Raw genomic sequence first — 16,602 nt, 5'->3', positions numbered from 1 at the left:
ACATTCAGCAGTCGCCCAAACCAGAAACCTAGAGCACATCCTTGGTGCTGCCTCTCCCTCCCACCACTTCCCTTTTCGAGCCTGCCATTTCTCCAACTGAAACACCTTACAAAGGTACACAGGTCTCTTTCTACTGTCTCTGTCTTCAGGCGGTTCATCATAATCTTTTTCAACAGCTTCCTGCAAGGTCTCCTTGCCTCTTTTTTTTTTTCTGCCTTCCTCCAATCTATTTCACATATTGAAGCAGGGGCCACCTTTCCACAACACAGATCTAGCCAAATCAATCTCCTGTGGGAAGAGGCGGGCTCCCCACAGCCTTTATCTCACATGATGCTCCTGACAGGTGGGAGATTTTGCATTTCACCTCGTCAGCCAAGCCCTCTCTGGCTACCAGGACATGATTCACAAAGCTCCCTCTGCCTGAGTACTTCCACTCACTCCCTGGCCACTTCCGCTATCAGCCCTGATCCCACAAGGTTTCACAAGGTGCCCTCCTCGCCGCTTGAGGAGTACCGTGGCCTTGCCTGATGGAGGCACTTAACATATTGTGCTAGAGGTGCCTGCTTACTTGTCAGCTGCCTCTATTTGCTACTGTTCTAGAAGCACCAAAAGGCATATTCCTAACCTGAATAATGCATGAACAAAGTGGGCAATGGGCAATGGACAGGTATTGAATGAATGATGATAGAACAAATGAATGAACAATGAAGAGTCAGGATATACAAACTGAAAAAAAAAGACTTGATTGATACAAAATAACACATCACTGAGGCCATCACCACAGTGGAATCTGAGCATATAATGAGGAGGCAGAGACACAGGATAAAGGCATGAATTTGTTTGGGGATTGAGCCAGCAGGATCGTAGCAAGAGAGGATGGGTTGGGAACCAGAGAAAGGCAGGTGGACCTCAGAATCGACTGCCTTTTCCCCTCCTGCTCCCCTGCACCCCATCTGTTGTAGATCTCAGCTCCCTGAGAAGAGAGTCTTATCAATAAAGGGACTTACACTATTTCATAAACTTTCTTTAAATTAAAATCCAGGCAACGCACACACATACACATATACCCCACAGACATCTTTGTCGCTGAAAAGTTGCTCCCTATAAAATAAAAGAAGCTGTTTAAATGTCTTCCTTCCAAGCTAGCCCCACAGAGCTGGAGCTGAGAATACATTAGCCTTTAATGAAGTGAGACTCTCATCTTCCAGGAGACACCTCATTTAGCGCAATTGTTTCAGAGCCATTACAGAAAGACAATTACAAGGAAGCGGGGAGAGTAATTGGAAATGCTGGCAGGAGTTGGGCGAAATGATAATAAATAAAAATATTCAACCTAATAAGCTTCCAGGAGGGGGTGGGATGAAGAAAATCAACATAATTAGAACTGAACCTTAGCAAGGAAAAACAGACAGCAGGGTGGCAAGTGCTCAACTTGTACAGGAAGAAAGAAGTCACATGCCTCCCATGATGACTCCAGGGCTGCAGGCCGCTGGCCCCCTCCAGAAGCTGCCAGGGGGGTAGAGGGGCACCCACAACCCAGAGCCTGTTGGAGGCTCAGCGAATGCTATTCCTGTCCACAGAAACCTGGGTGCATGAAAAAGGTAGGCCCAGCCTGGCACAGCCAGGGGTCCTCCATATGCTGAGAGGAGGCAGAGGGAGAAATCTGGGCCCAGCCCCATTCTGCCCTGCCGATCCCCAGTTGTGCAACAGTGGGTAGGAGGCGTCAGCTTTCTGAGCCTCAGTTTCCCCATTTTAGGATGAGGGAGGCAGACTGCGGGAGCTGTAAGTGCTCCATCTATGTTTTGTCAAGGCCTGCAGTCTCCTCCGATAGGTGTGTCTTCCTCTCATGTTCACTCCTTATCTGGCAGGTCACCTCTGTAGTTCTGAAATTTCAACACAGGAGCCTAGAAGTTAAGCCTAGTGCCTCAGCCTAGACAACGTTGTTATAAAAATTACTCCCGACCTCTCTCTACTTTCCCCCGGGAGTAGTGATCCCTCCAGACCTGTGCTAGGCCCAGGTCTTGCCAGTGGGGTCTGGCACAGCTCCTGCAACACAACAGCATTTGTTGAGAGGTCCGCCTCTCTCTGAAAGGCTGTGCACACCAGAGCTCTTGCAGAGGAGAGGATACAAAGCCTGGGAATTGTTTCCAAAGAACCCCACCGAAGAGGGAGGGCTGATAGTTGCTGAAGCTAAGTAATGAGTACAGGGAGTTCATGATCTATTATTTCTTCTCCTTTTTGAAATCCATTTGAAAATTTACATTACAAAAATTTCCTGTTTAGTTATTTGTGCTTGTTTTTGAAAAAAAGGAATATACATAGCTTGAGGTGAAGGACCTCAAATTTGTCACCCCAAGCTGGGCGTGGTGGCATGCAACTATAGTTTCAGCTACTCAGGAGGCTGAGGTGGGAGAGCCACTTGAAGCTAGGAGTTCGAGTCCAGCCTGAGCAACATAGTGAAACCCCCATTTCTAAATTTTTTTTTAAATTTTGTCACACCAATACCTGTCTTAGAACTTGGTACACAGCAGGCACATACAGTTGTTCCTTAGTATCTGCGTAGGATTGGTTCCAGGATTGCACTTGGATACCAAAATCTGTGGACACTCGAGTCCATGATATAAAATGATATTGTATTTGCATAAAACCTATACATATTCTCCCATATACTTTAAATCATCTCCGGATTACCTATAATACCTAATACAATACAAATGTGATGGAAATAGCTGTTGTACTATATTGTTTAGGGAATAATGACAAGAAAAAAGTCTGCACATGCTCAGTGCAGATGCAGCCATCCATTTTTCTTTTCTCCAAATACTTTTCATCTGCTCTTGGTTGAATTCATGGATGTGGAACCTGTGGATACAGAGGGCTGGCTACTCTTGTTTACTGGCTGCACCGTGGTTCTCTAGGCATATTATTTAGAAGTAAATTATTGAGGACTAAATCAAAGTCAAATTTAAAAATTTTAAAAGATTCTCCAATAGTATTAAACCATTTAAATCAATATAATTCCAGCCACACGTATTTGCAAGTGACTGCCATGTGCCAGGCCCTGGAGATTCCCAGGAAAAGGGGATCCCCAGCTGTTACAAAACTCTACCAGCAAAAATTTTTCATGCACCCTCAACATATATATATACACACTCACATAAACATATGTGTGTGTGTGTATATATATATATATGTGTGTGTGTGTGTCATATGTATATTATATATAATATATTGGTTATATATGTTATATATAATACATATATTATATATGTTATATGGATGGAGTTTCACTTGAGGCCAGTTCAAGTTCAGCCTGGGCAACACTGTGAGACCCATCATATAAGACACATTATATACTGGTAGAGGAGGGTGGTTTATATATAACGTATATATTGTAACATATATATGTATTATATATAACACATATATGTATATATGTTGTATATATGTTATATAATGTATCTTATATGTCTTATATATAATACATATATATTATGTTATAATATATACATTGTATATGAGCCACACTACTCTTCCAGTATATGATGTGTCTTATAAAACACATTTCAAAAATAGAAATCAAAGTAAAATAAGATTTAAAAAAAAATATATAAGAAAAGTTGCAAGATTTTCCTCTCTTATTCCAATGGCCCATCTTGCTTACTCTGTTTTGGAGACTCCTCCTGTAGAGTATCAATGTCCTGGGACCTGACAGAGCTGCTGTGCAGAAGTAATTCCAGTCTGCTCAGTATACCAAGCAGAATTTAACACCTGTTTTTCTTTTGCTGGCCATAATATCTAGTTTCCGGCAACTAGTGACAAATTGCCTTCGGGTTCATTAGAACCCTGGAGCAGAAAACTCCAAGCAGTAGAAGAGAGAAAAACCCAGACACCTCCCTTGAGACAAACAAGAAATAGTCCTGTTCACTTGTTCATTTGGGAAACATCTATTGCAAATTTAGAACTTGCCAAGAGCCAGAGCAGGTGAAATGAGGGCTACAGAAGCATCAGCCATGGACTCTGGACCAATGCAGCCCAGAGGAAATGGACAGACACAGATACACCTGGGATGGTCAGTGGCGGGAGGTTCAGGCCAGGGGCTCTGGGAGGAAGAAACTATCCTCCCCTGAAGGATCTTCTTAAGAAGACTTTGTGGAAGAGGCAGGATAGGAGCTGGGTGGGAAGAATTTGGCCATGTGGAGAGGGAAAAAAGACTTTGGGAAAAGGAAATGTCCTTGGCAAAGATACAGGGGCAATACATTAAGGGTCATTCTCTTCCTAGCCTGCGCACCTCTGGAAATTCCCATATCCTGAGGCTGGGTAGGGAGACAGCAAATCCTTACTAGAATTGCAAGTAACAGAGACATGGAGGGGCTCTCAGACTGAACACCCTGGAAACTAGAGTGAGGCTGCTGCTCTGACAGCCTCTCTTCAAGCATTCCAGTGAAGGACGCTGCTGAAGTTGTCCAACAAAATAAGCATTTATTGAGTGCAAAAGGCTAATGAGACGGGAAGGCATTCCACTAACCCGGCGTTCTCTTCTACTGCAGAGGGACTAGGTATGATCGGCCCTGCAGGCTAGGCAGCAGAGATGACCCCAGGCTCTGTGCTGGTTCTAGGACTTCATACTTTGGCTTGTAGTGCCTTTCACTAGAGCTAGGCACCTCTGGTAGAGATAGCATAGAAACCCAGGATGAGGAAGAGTCTCAGGAAGATGCTTAGTGGGCACTGTGCACTCAAGGAAGGTGAGCCCAGCACAGATGTGGTCACAGAGGTACTCCTCATCAAGAAACTGGGTTCCAACCAGGTAAACCTGGGGGGGTGGAGGGCATTCTAGGCAGAGAGGACCTCATGTGGATAAGCAGAGAGGCACAAAGGGGTGCAGAAGCCCAAAATCCTGCCGGGAAAGGCAGATGGTTATGGGATCTGGCAATTCCAAAGAAAGAAGAAACTGTCAGGGTCTGGGAGGAGACAAGAGGCCCGGGGATTGCTTTCAGGCTGACCCTGCTGTGCCTAGCACTGGGTACTACACACAGCCAATGCTGAATAAATGTGTTTTTATTGTAGATTGTCATTTCTAGGAAGTAAGGGCTGGGATAAGCAATTTATTCTTATAAAGCCCCAGGCAGTGCCACACACTGAGATGCATTTATTAAAGTCTTTCGATGAGAGAGTGGGAAGGAGAGAGAACAGGATAGTGAGGAGGGTGTGCTGAAGCAGGGGTTGCCCATCCTCACCTCCACAGCCTCCCTAATGCCCAGGATCAAAGCACGGGGTCTAAGAAGGGAAGGTAGACAGGAGCCGTGGAAGAGAAAGCAAAATGCACAGGGATGTCCTGGGTTGCCATCTAGGGCCAAGCATGCCTAACATTTCCCTTAATATGCCCAGCAACCCTGTGGGGTGAGATCATTATTATTCTTTAACAGACAGAGAAACTAAGGCTATGACATGGTTATAGCTGGTCAGAGGGAGGAAGTGGGAGAGCAGGCATTTGAGCTCAAATTCAGTGTCCCTCCATTGTACCATCTTTCTCCAGGTGCTGTGGTCCTGCCCAGACCACAGGGCAAACTGGATAAGGGGAAGAAAAAGATGGGCACTAGTAGGGGAAACCCAGCTCCATGTCCCAGGAATACTCCTGCTATGGTTGAACATTTGTCTCTTCCAAAACTCACACTGAAATCTAATCGTCAGTATGACTGTATTGGAAGGCAGGGCCTTTAAGAGGTGTTTAGGTCATGAGTGTGCCACCTTTATCATGGGAGTGGGTTTGTGATTGCAGGAGTGGGTCCCAGTCCCTTTTGCTGTCTGGTTCTGTCCCTCTCTTTTGTCCTTCTGCCATGTGATGCCTCCCACCATGTTATGACATAGCAAGAATGCCCCTGCCAGATGCCAGTATCTTAATCCTGGACTTCCCAGCCTCCAGAACCAGAACTGTAAGAAATAAATTCCTGTTGATTATAAATTACCCTATCTCAAGTATTCTGTTATAGCAGCATAAAACAGACGAAAACGCCTTCTGTCTGTTCTGCCTGTTCCCTGGAAATGCCTTGGGAAAACCCCAGGAATTGGTGAAGCTCTTCTTCCTGGGGTCTGGGGTCCACAGTAGCCTCCTATCTCCTTTCCACCTTGCTTTCTTGCTCCAATCTTCTTCTACATTTTGCATCTAGAAAGATAGCATCCGCCCTTAAAAAAAACCCTGGGACTTTCCCAGGCCTTGGGAGTCCTGGATTCTAGTCCAGCCTGAATTTCAGTTTCCCCACTCAGTACTGAGAAACTCAGTGACAAATAAGGCTCAGCAGCCTATGAGCCTCTCCTTCACTCTTCAAACTTCTTTTCCTGTTGCTCCCTGCCCCATCCCTCAAAACTCAGGGCTCCCCTTCTCCTGGTGAGTCAGCAGCGGCCTGAGCCTGCCCATTCTAGGTCCCCAGAAGTCCCAGGATAAACCATCCTAATGGGGGCAGGCTAGAACCAGGGCATGCTGGTCAGGGGATTTGCAGAGGCAGCACCATTCCTGATTCAAAGCCAAGTCCAACTGCCTCATTTGAGAGAGACCTCCAAGTGCAGTGGAAAGCACGCAGTCATTGGAGTCATGTAGACCCAAGTCTGAATCCCAGTGGCTCTGCCGTCTAGCAGTGGAATCATGAATGTGTTGCCTGGCCTTCTGAGCTCCAGTCCCTGGGTCATCCTGACTCAGGGCTTGTGGAGGGTGACCACAGATAGTGTCTGTGAAGCACTTGGCCCAGGCCTGCCGCACAGCAGAAACTATTCTCTGATGCCTCCTAGACTGGTTTATTCCTAAAGTGTAACACTTGACAGTCCTGGGGTTCACACGGCATAGGGGAGGAGAAGGTGCTGCCCATGCTCAGCCAGTCACCAAGGCTGAGTAGTTTCAGGATAAAACAAACACACCTTCCAGCATGGAAGGGCTCCCCCGGGGAGAGACCCAGAGGGGTTGCTTTAATTTGGTACACTTCTTAAAAAATTGGGTTTAAAGTTATAAAACAGCAACAGTGAACTCCTGCCTCTGCAGGTACGTGGTCCCAGGTGGGAGCTGTGGCATTAATTAAATTTACCCAACTTCCCCCACGAGACCAGGTGGTCCCAAGCCCGGACACCACCACCCCTCGCGTGGTCTCCTGCACAGGAAGTGGGTCCTCACAAGCCCAACCTGGAAAAGGATCTGCCTTGTAGACCAGTCTCACAAGCACCCCGCCCTCCCCCAGATGCCCACCCCAGCCTAGCCTAATTCGGTCCTAAGTATTCCTAAGGTGCCTTCCAATTTCCCGCTGTAATAAATGGCACAGAATGCAAATGGAGGTGGATGTGGGACACAGATGTTTGCACTAATTTAATTGAGGGAACACCTTGGATTAAACACTTTGCAAAACACTCACAAATAGGTTCAGTGCATTTGGTAATGAAAAGCCTCCCAGCCCCCTGGCACTTTGCTGAGGCTGCCTGGGGCTGGCAGTGGGAGGGCATGGGGGGAGAGACCCAGAACAGGCAAGAGGCAAGATGCCTCCAACTCAGGGGGAAGACGAGGGAGCCAGGTCCCTGGGAGGGCTTACAGCAGATTCTCTACCAGCTGGGGCCAACGCACCCCACCAAGAGACAAGATCTGGAAGGGCTGGGGATTAGGGTAGGCAGTGTCTGCAACCCCAGGTGGGGAACTGCTCACCTCTAGAGGTCAGCAGCAGGCAGATGCCTCTCCATCCTCAGGTCCATCCCCAGACCCTGGGACCCCAAGGAAGATCAGCCTCACTGACATTTGGAGCATGAGGTTGGCTGAGAAATATCTCAGAAATGTGGGGGTGATTTGCAAGGCATTACTGATCTTTCTGCAGCTTCTTCTTCCTTTCCTTTTCCCGTAGCTCAGGGTGCTTCAGAAGCTCCAATCCTGTGCAGTTATCAAGCTCAGACACTTCCCTTCACCTTTCATCCTTCCATCCATTCATCCACTTGGCTCTGGGGCTCCAGCAGTGAGCGAAGCTCAGTACCTGCCCTGGCAGTGCACACTGGGAAGGGAGGCAGGCATTGAGTCCCAGGTACACTGTGATAGACTCCCTCATGGCAGCAAGCTTGGTAACCTGGGTGCCTGGAAACAATGTAGAAACTACAGCACAAGAGGTGAAAAGACCATTGGAGAAAAGGGCGCAAAGCATTCCTGGCAGAGGGAACAGCATATGCAAAGATAATGAGGCATGGAGTCCAGGCAACGGCAGAGACTTGGGAAGACCATCTCCATGGGCCCACTTGGGAACAGGTGGCTTAACTGAAAATGGCCCACTTTGCCAGACTCATCCTCCCACCCCAGGGGTGGTCCACCAGGAAAGGGAGAGAGCAGGGGGCTCTGGGTCGAGCCTCCAGGCCCTGAAAGCTCCCACTGTTGGCCAAATCTAGAATCAGTTCCTATAATAATTGCTCTGCAAGTCCCAGAGTTCAAATCAGGCCTGGATGATTTTACATTCCTGAAAAGAGAATCCCTAATTTTCAAACATGGTGATCACTTCAAGTGTAATAACCATTATAGTAATAACCTCTTATATTTGTGTAGGGCTTTATAGTTTATAAAACACTTTCACATATCTCTTTTAATCCTCCACCAACAACCCTTCGAGAAAGAATAGGAAATATTATTATTCTTGCTTTCTAGATGAGAAAATTAAATCCCAAGTTCCCGGCTAAGTAAATAACAGAACCCAAGTCTGTCTGACACCAAAATGCAAACTTGTTCAATCCTTCACATATGCATTGCATTCACCAAGTGTTTGTTGAGCACCTACTGTGTACCTAGAAACACTACAGGCTTAGCAGTAGTGGGATGTTAGTATGATTACAAGCCTAGATAAAGAGACAGACCATGGACAGATGTGCCCCAACAAAGAGCAACAAGCAGAGCATTAAAACTCAGGAGCCAAGAAGGACACAAAGCCACTCTCCTGAAAGACTGCCTCTCTCACACACACACACGACCCTCCCTCCTCCCACTCCTGGCCCTCATTGCCCAGGAAGACCTGAGCCATTTACCCTGGGCTGCCCCAGCATGGAATGCCAACTCCTCCATCCCTGACATCCCCCACCAGCTGGGCAGCAGTCCAGATCCAGTAGCCAGAGGTCACCCTGCAGGGCTTGTGCACCACTCAGGCCCCCAGCACATGCAGACACACACAGGCAGGTATACACAGGCATCCCAGCACATCCATAAGCACATCATGGGGAGTGAGAATAGGGCAACTCCCAAGGCAGCTTAAGTTCCAGTAAAGATGGATGGGAGGGAGGGGACATGGGGAGAGGAGACTAGGAAGTATAGGAGTGTTTACCTCTCTACAGGTAGATGCTCCTGGGTCCCCCAGTGGGCCCAGTTAGGGGGACCCCATTATAGACCAACACTGCCTTGCCCTATGATGACAACAGGCAAGCCTCAGTTCCCTCTGCAAAAATAGTACCCACCTCATATGTGAGCATGTATGAAATGAGACAGTGACACACCAAGCACAGAGTCTCCATGTGGACGGGGAACCACAGATGAAGTGCCCCTCCTCACCCTGTGAAATGAATGTAATGAATGGATGGGCAGCATTTCTGTGTGGCCTCAGCAGAAATCAGTCTCCTGCCCCACACCCCCACCTTCACCATCCATCTTGGAGCTTGGGGGGCTTAACTGGAGAGTGCCTCTCCATCACTCCACCATCGTCTCCTTGAATCATACATTCATCCTTTCTCTTCATCAGCCTTGTAGGGTGACAGTTATGGCTGGGAATGATTACAAGGTACTGGGATTGAAAAAAGAATGGGGTTCAATTGTTCACTTGGATAGACAGACTAATAATTACGTTGGAGTCTTGTGATGGTCTACAGGCAAAAGAATGCAGCAGCATAGGGATGGGGGAGGCAGGGAAGACCTGCAAGGAGGAAGCCACAGAGGAGATAAATGAGTAAGGGGTGCCTAGGCTGAGGTTAGTCCAATTAAGCAGCATGTGCAAAGGCAACAAGGCGTAAAAGTACACAGAGTATTTGTTGGAGGAGATTGAGCAACTTGGCATACTTGGGGTATCAGCTGTAGGAGTGCGTGTGCACCTTACTGTCTGTATTTACAGGGATGGGGAGCAGCTAGGGCGTGAGAGATGAAGTTAGAAAAGTAGACCAGGGTTGAATTGTGAAGCCCATGGTCAGCCAGTCCAAGGAAGCCAAACTTCAACCTGTGGATAGCAAAGAACCACTGGGGGTGGTCCAGCATGGGGATGGCATGGACACATGTCACAGCAGCATTAATTAGGCTCTAGCTATCGCAAGCACAGCACTAGGCTCCACCAGACACAGGAGGCTCTCCTTGGCTGGCTCTGATGATAAATGAATCTAACAAGGTATATTCCTCTTTGATTCATGCAATTATCCCTAGAGAAATGGCTAGCTTTGGAGCAATTTTTCCTCTCTGAAGAGCCAGCCTAGCTGGCTAACTGCAAATGAAAGAGGAGGGGATCCTATACCATCACCAGCCCTCACAGCCAGGAACACTGGGAGCAGCACTTGGAAACCCTTCAGAACCTCCTTATAAGCCTCCTGGTTCTCTCTTCTAGGATTTGAGAAGAACCTGAGAATGAGTAATGGTGGAAGTGACAGGCACCGCAGAGAAAGAAAAAAGAAGGAAATCCTTTCAGGCTGGTCAAGGATTTACAATTGCATTTCTGTGGATAAAGAAAGGAGATTTGGGTGGTGGTAGCAACCTTGCAGCTTCCAAACTCTGCTCAAAGCCTCTTGCCCTGCTCACAGCAGGAAAGGGTCTCTCTCTCCACCTCTTCTCTCTCCTCCCTCCCGTCCCTCCTTCCCTGTTCCTCTCCAGAAAGGTTTACAGAGAAGACTCCAAATAGCCCCCTCTCCTGCAGGCATAGTCACACCAACTGAAAGGAGATTTAATTAGCAAAATCTCGTTAGGCAAACGAAATTATCCGTAAGACAATACTCTTCTGGACAGGGGGTATGATTAAACAAAGCCATTAATTGAGAGCGTCGCCTTGGCAGCTCCCGATGCGTTCATCTCTGGGCAGGCTCCACTCTGCCTCCTTAGGCCAGGGGAACAGACTCTTTGCCTCCTTTCCTGCCTGGTCCACCCCCTCCCCACTCCATCTCCCTCTTCCAGGGCGCCTCCAGTTGGGGCTGCAGACCTCGGCGTCTCATCAATCGGCCTCTCTGCCTCCAGATTCCTGCTAAAGTGCCTTGATTGCATAATGTCTATTTGCATAATGTAAATTGCAATCTCCTAGCTCAGGAGGCAGGAATCACAGAACAGCCATTATTTTTTACCACTCCACAAAAATTCTACATTTAGAAAGCAGATTTGCAGCTCAGAAAGCCTAAATCTGAATCCCCCAGAAATGCCATTAAATCACACCAATTAAGCCGGACCAACAAAAAGCCCCTGTCACTGCTCTCTGCACAGTCAAGGACTCCCGGCCTAGATGGAGGCCGTGAGAACCGGGAGGCTAGGGCCATGGGGCTGGAAGCAAACCCAGAAGAGGCAGGAAATTCTGTCTTATAAACCTTAGCACACACCCTTCCAGCATAGGTTTCCATCATGATCTGGTCAAGTGGGGTGGAACGAGCCTGCTGTTCATTGCCTGATTTCTTGTGGGCACACTGTCTGTCTGTAGATGCAATCTTCGGAGGATAGAGAGTATGTGAAGAAGAAACCTCTACCTTTCGCAAAGGTAATGGGAAGATCCAAAGTGTTGCACATGGGGTAAAACATCCATCCTTTTAGTGGTTTTTTAATAACCTTTTCTCTCTCCTTTCAAGTCCCCTCCAGCCAAGTGAAAGAAAAAATGAAGACAAACTCTACTCAGGGCAGGCTGGGCTGGCTGGATTCTGAGCTCTTTTTGACAGCTGTTTCCTTAGGGGTCACTGGGGTGAGGGGTGAGTCACAAGGCCTTTGGAAAGGAGGCATTCCCTTAGACAGCCAGCCAGGATCCCAGCTTCTCTGCAGCAGTATACCTGGCTAGTGTTTTGCCTCTTTATTGCTCATTCAATATTCATTTGTCAAAGGGCAAGATGCTAATGTGTATTATTAAAATATCAATAGTTTATGAGTGAACTTTTATGGAGACTACAGTTAAAGCCAAGATTCTTGACTGTCTCTGTCAGAAGCAATGGAAAGGAATAGCCTTTCTTTCCAACTCCACTTTTTATTTATTTACTGGGTGAGTGGAGGGCTGAACCCTTAGTGAGTACCTATTGTGTGCCAAGAATGGCTCTGGATACATACACAGGAAGGATTCACTGAGCTCTCATAGCAGTCTTGGGAAAGACATACAACCCCATTTTCATTCCAGAGAAGAAGAATCCACAGGCCAAAGGGATGTGCCCAGGATCACAGGGATGCTAAGGTTGGGCTTCAACCCTGAGCTTTGTACTTCAAATCCGACATTCTTCTCCCAAGCTGAAGCCCTGAAAATCTAAATGATCTTCATGTTTGTATGTATCTGTTTCCTTCATGTGCCCACATTAAATGTTAGTTTCCTAAGTTTCACAAAAGGGGACAGAACAGGAAATCATTCTATACTTTCACCTAGATTCAACTCCATAAAGTACACCCACTTAGATATATCTAAGCAAGTTCCCCAAATCTTATCTGCACATTTAGAATCTTAGAAATGAAGGTAACATTGGGAATTTTACAGAGAAGTAAACTGAGGTTCTTAGTGTCATAAGAAAACAGTGTAGGCCTCAAGAACAGAGAGTCTGAGTTGAATTTCAACTCCGCTACTTCCTAGGGTATTCCCTTTGTTCTCTGCGCCTCCTCTCCTCTTCTGTAATAGAGATAATGACAGCATCCCATAACATAGTGTGAGAGTTCAGTGAGAAAACGCACCCTAAGTGTTTGCATAATGCCTAGCATGTAGTAAGTGCCCAATAAGTGTTCATTACTATTCATAATTAATGTTAAGCTGATGTGGAAGAACCTAAGACTCTCCCTCCAAACTCCAGCACTTTTTGTCAAAATCAAGTCCACTCACCCCTCTTGTCCCTGTCCCCTCCCCTTTGGTGTTAGCCTTCTCAGATCTCTGCCCTTTGGGGATATGGGCTTGTTCTGTTTCTACTCTTTGGTTGCTTGTGTTTTTTTCTCTGTCCCCTTAAGTCACAACAAGGCACCCAGGGCACTTAGATCCTCTTCCAGGATTTAGCTGCATCTGGGTCAGAAAAACGGCAAAGGAAAGAGACTTGAAGTGCACAGCCTCCCCAGGACATAGTATGTGGCAGAGGGGAAGGAAGGAGAGCAGGGGACATGAGGTCAGGGAGGAAGGGCTGCCCAGAATATCCCAGCTACAGCACAGCTCATTGTAGCATCTTAAATCCTGATCCTTGTGTGAAACCTACCCCAGCTTGGACATCTATGGGGATGGAGGTACACGGAGCCCTGAATGTGAAAGAAGGGCTCAAGGCTTGTGGAGTCCTAGCTCACAGTCTAAGACTCCTCCATACCTGACACTTGAAGCTGTGAGTTGCAGATTCAACTCACTCTTCCTGAGATGGACCCTGAGGTCGAAGTTTCCACCAGCTGCGGGACTTGCCAACACCAGCATGGCCTGCCCAGGAAGGAATCCTCGCCTCATCTCCAAGGGCCCTTTCAACTCACACATTCTGTGAATTAAGGGACAGTTTAATTTGTCTAAAGCAGGGGTTCTTTAGACTGTCTTTCCAGGGGAAATGAATGCTCCCCCCCAAAGAAGGGGTCCTTTTATTCTTTCTGGGAAACTGATGAGGCTGTGCTGTGCCAGATCCCTAACTTGATGAGTACCAATTGTGGTAAGCTGTATTCTCTAAAGATGATTGCAACAAGATACATCCTATTCCTCACACTATTCTTTCAATGTGTTGTTGATACTCCTTGGAGAGATGGAGGAGAGGGTGTTTACGTTCCCTTCTCTTAAACCTAGGTGGACCTTTGCAACTGCCCCAGGTGAGAGAACACAGTGGCTGTCATGCTGCTTGCCTTTGAAGGGCAGGTCATAAAAGGCAACACAGCATCCACTTGGCTTTTGCTGTCTCTTGGATGCTCACCATTGGAATCAGGCTGCCATATTGTGAGGAAGTTCAGGCCACATGGAGCTGTCATGTGGGTCTGGCCAAGACAGTCCAGCCAACCTCTCAGCCAACGGCTAGCATCAAAGCCCAGAATGATGAGGGAGCGAGCCTTTGGATGACTGCAGCACCTAGCTTTTGAGCTGCCCCCACTGAGATTCCATGGTGGCGTCTGGTAGCACAGAGACAAGCTGCCCCACCATGCCCTGTCCGAATTCTTGACCTGAAGAACAAATGATGTTAAGCCATTCTGTTTTGGGTGATTTGTTACATAGCCTAGAAATGGGACACCACTAGAATTAACTGGGAATATTTGCTGTTTCCTTCTCAAATCCAGCCTTCACTGGCCTTGTCTCTGAAACATCAGACTTTTAGGCCCTTCCCTCCTCAACTAGTCCCTGTCACTCTCAGCCCGCCTCCCCCTCTCCTCTTCTTCCTTTCCCTCCAAAAGGCAGAATCCTCATGCCTGAGGCTGCCCTGGTAAACCACTCCCTGAAAGATCATTTGAATCTTCCCATTTCAGAGCCCTGGGACCTGAAGAAACCTGCATTTCCTAGTTCCTCACTGCAGGCCCAAGACTGTGTCCCTGCCAGGGAGCTTTCCTGGGGTGTGGTGGCCGAAGCCAAAGCTGAGGTGCCCTGCTGCCCTCAGGGATGGGGAAAATGTGCAGGCCTATTTACCCCATGCTCTCAGCTCTCATTAAGGTTCACGCTCAGCTTGCTCCTCATACTTGACTTGACTTATGAGGTCCCTCTAACCTCCGATGCGAGGAGACATCGATTCTCACAAAGGTCATTATCTTCTAGTCTGCCCCTCCGCCTACCCCCACCCCACCTCCTAGGCAGGCTTTCCTGGAACAGGATGGAGGGAGGCACCCTTTCCCCCAACCCCCCCGCCCCCCACCGGCGGTCTGGAGATCCGACTGCTCCGGATCAGGGCTGCAGAGGAGGTGCCCTGGGAGCCCAGGCCCGTCAATCACACAGGCGACCGGCGCTGAATCGCAGGCCATTAGGCGGGAGGGCCGGCGCCCTGCTCACTCACCGGGCAGCCATCCGCAGGATGTTAGCTGATCGCAGGGCGGCCATTCTTATGATTTATTCAAATACTCATTACAGTCAATCTATTTTTACACAGAGGTGAAGATGTGCGCTGATAACGGTTAATCATTTATAATTCCATGGACTGGTTGGAAGCCAATGTACTATCAAAGTTACCGCAGCAGCAGCTCAGCCTCAGGTAGTCCCAGAAGCAGGGTGGGGAAGCTATGCGGGCCCAGGGCAACCCAGTCATCCAGGTAACATTCACTAAAGAGCGACTAGGCTGAGGGTGCGGTGGGCAGACCAGGAAGTAGGAATCCCAGACTTCACCCACCAGGATCTCATGGCCTCGCTGGAGAGGGCATGGTAAAGTGACAGCCAGAGGTGGGGACAGATGCTGGGAACAGAGGCAGGGGCAGTGTGTGTTACTGCTGCGGAATTTCAGGAGGGGGAGCAATCACTTCCAGCTGGCATTACCAAGGAAGGCTCCACGAAGGAGGCTGGACTTACGCCAGATCCCACAGGTGGGTAGACTTTTGCCAAGTGGGGAGAACCAATATAAGCAAATTAGCCTAAGTAAGAGGTCGAATTATTACTGGGCTGATGGAAGGAGCGGTCAGCAGCATTTCCTTTTTCCTCCCTCATGCCTCCCGAGAAATAACCAGATATAAGAGCAAGTGCAGGCTATAAACTTGCCCAGTTTGAGAACTGATGTTGCCACTTCCTCCTCTCACTGCCTCCCAAGCTTAGCCCACAGGCAAGAGTGGTTGGGGTCTGGATCAGCCTTGCAGACTCAAGAGCTTCCTTCTCTAGCAGTCATGACACATGTAACACATCAAGTCTACCTTAATGCACAATCAATATAGTCTAATTAAATAGGATGTCATATTACAGGGCCTCTTTGTCACATTCAGACATAATCTAATTAGAGCTCTACTGTATTTTACATTCTGACTAGCTCATTGTTGAGTGTTTCTCTTGCACAATGCATGGCTGTTAAAGATCAGGTTCAGGGCTGGTCTTTAACCCATAACCTTATTGAGTCAGCATGGAAAATGCCAATCAAAGTTACTTACAGTTCACAGCCCCTTTTCTGATGAGCGGCATGGAGGACAGAAAGCCTCAGAAGTCCTGCTCCAGACTTCACCTGCCAATGAAAGAAAACATCTTTATAGACTATGTAAGATGCTACGGAAGTAAAAGCCAGGGTGGGGATGGTGGTAAAATCCCCAATCCAGGTGGATTTGGCTCAGGTAAAAGGCCAGGGCTGGCAGACATGTGCCCATGCTGAGTGAGAAAGCTTCCTAGCAAGGGACTCCTGGTGCAGAACCATTATGTTTAGAGAGCTAACCAGGGCAGAGTGAGAGGATCACGCCCTCCTCCACCTGCTTGGTGCCTCCTCTTCTTAGGACTTGTATCCCCTTCCCTATAGGACTACCAGAGGGAAAAAAAGGCTCATGGCTGTCAAGTGCCCTGAGCTGACCAAGCC

At 47.9% G+C, this 16,602-nt stretch overlaps 1 protein-coding gene across 11 annotated transcripts in view; it reads right to left on the bottom strand.

Moving 5' to 3' along the window:
* Nucleotides 1-16,602, bottom strand: part of PKNOX2 (PBX/knotted 1 homeobox 2) — a 270,089-nt gene that overhangs the window by 182,251 nt on the left and 71,236 nt on the right. For 7 of the 11 annotated variants that reach the window (XM_009007059.5, XM_035264995.3, XM_009007057.4 and 4 more), the window contains exon 2: nt 16,190-16,260. The exons of 3 other annotated variants lie outside the window; for them this stretch is intronic. The gene's annotated coding sequence lies outside the window, so the exon portion shown is untranslated. Of the gene's footprint in view, nt 1-16,189; nt 16,264-16,602 lie in introns of those variants that run through there. One more of the 11 variants, XM_054241706.1, reaches the window with a different exon arrangement.

This window comes from Callithrix jacchus, chromosome 10 (genome assembly GCF_049354715.1).
Source record: "Callithrix jacchus isolate 240 chromosome 10, calJac240_pri, whole genome shotgun sequence".
Lineage (NCBI taxonomy): Eukaryota > Metazoa > Chordata > Mammalia > Primates > Cebidae > Callithrix > Callithrix jacchus.
The sequence above is the reverse complement of the archived record's forward strand: the minus strand, read 5'-3'. Positions and strand labels throughout refer to the sequence as shown.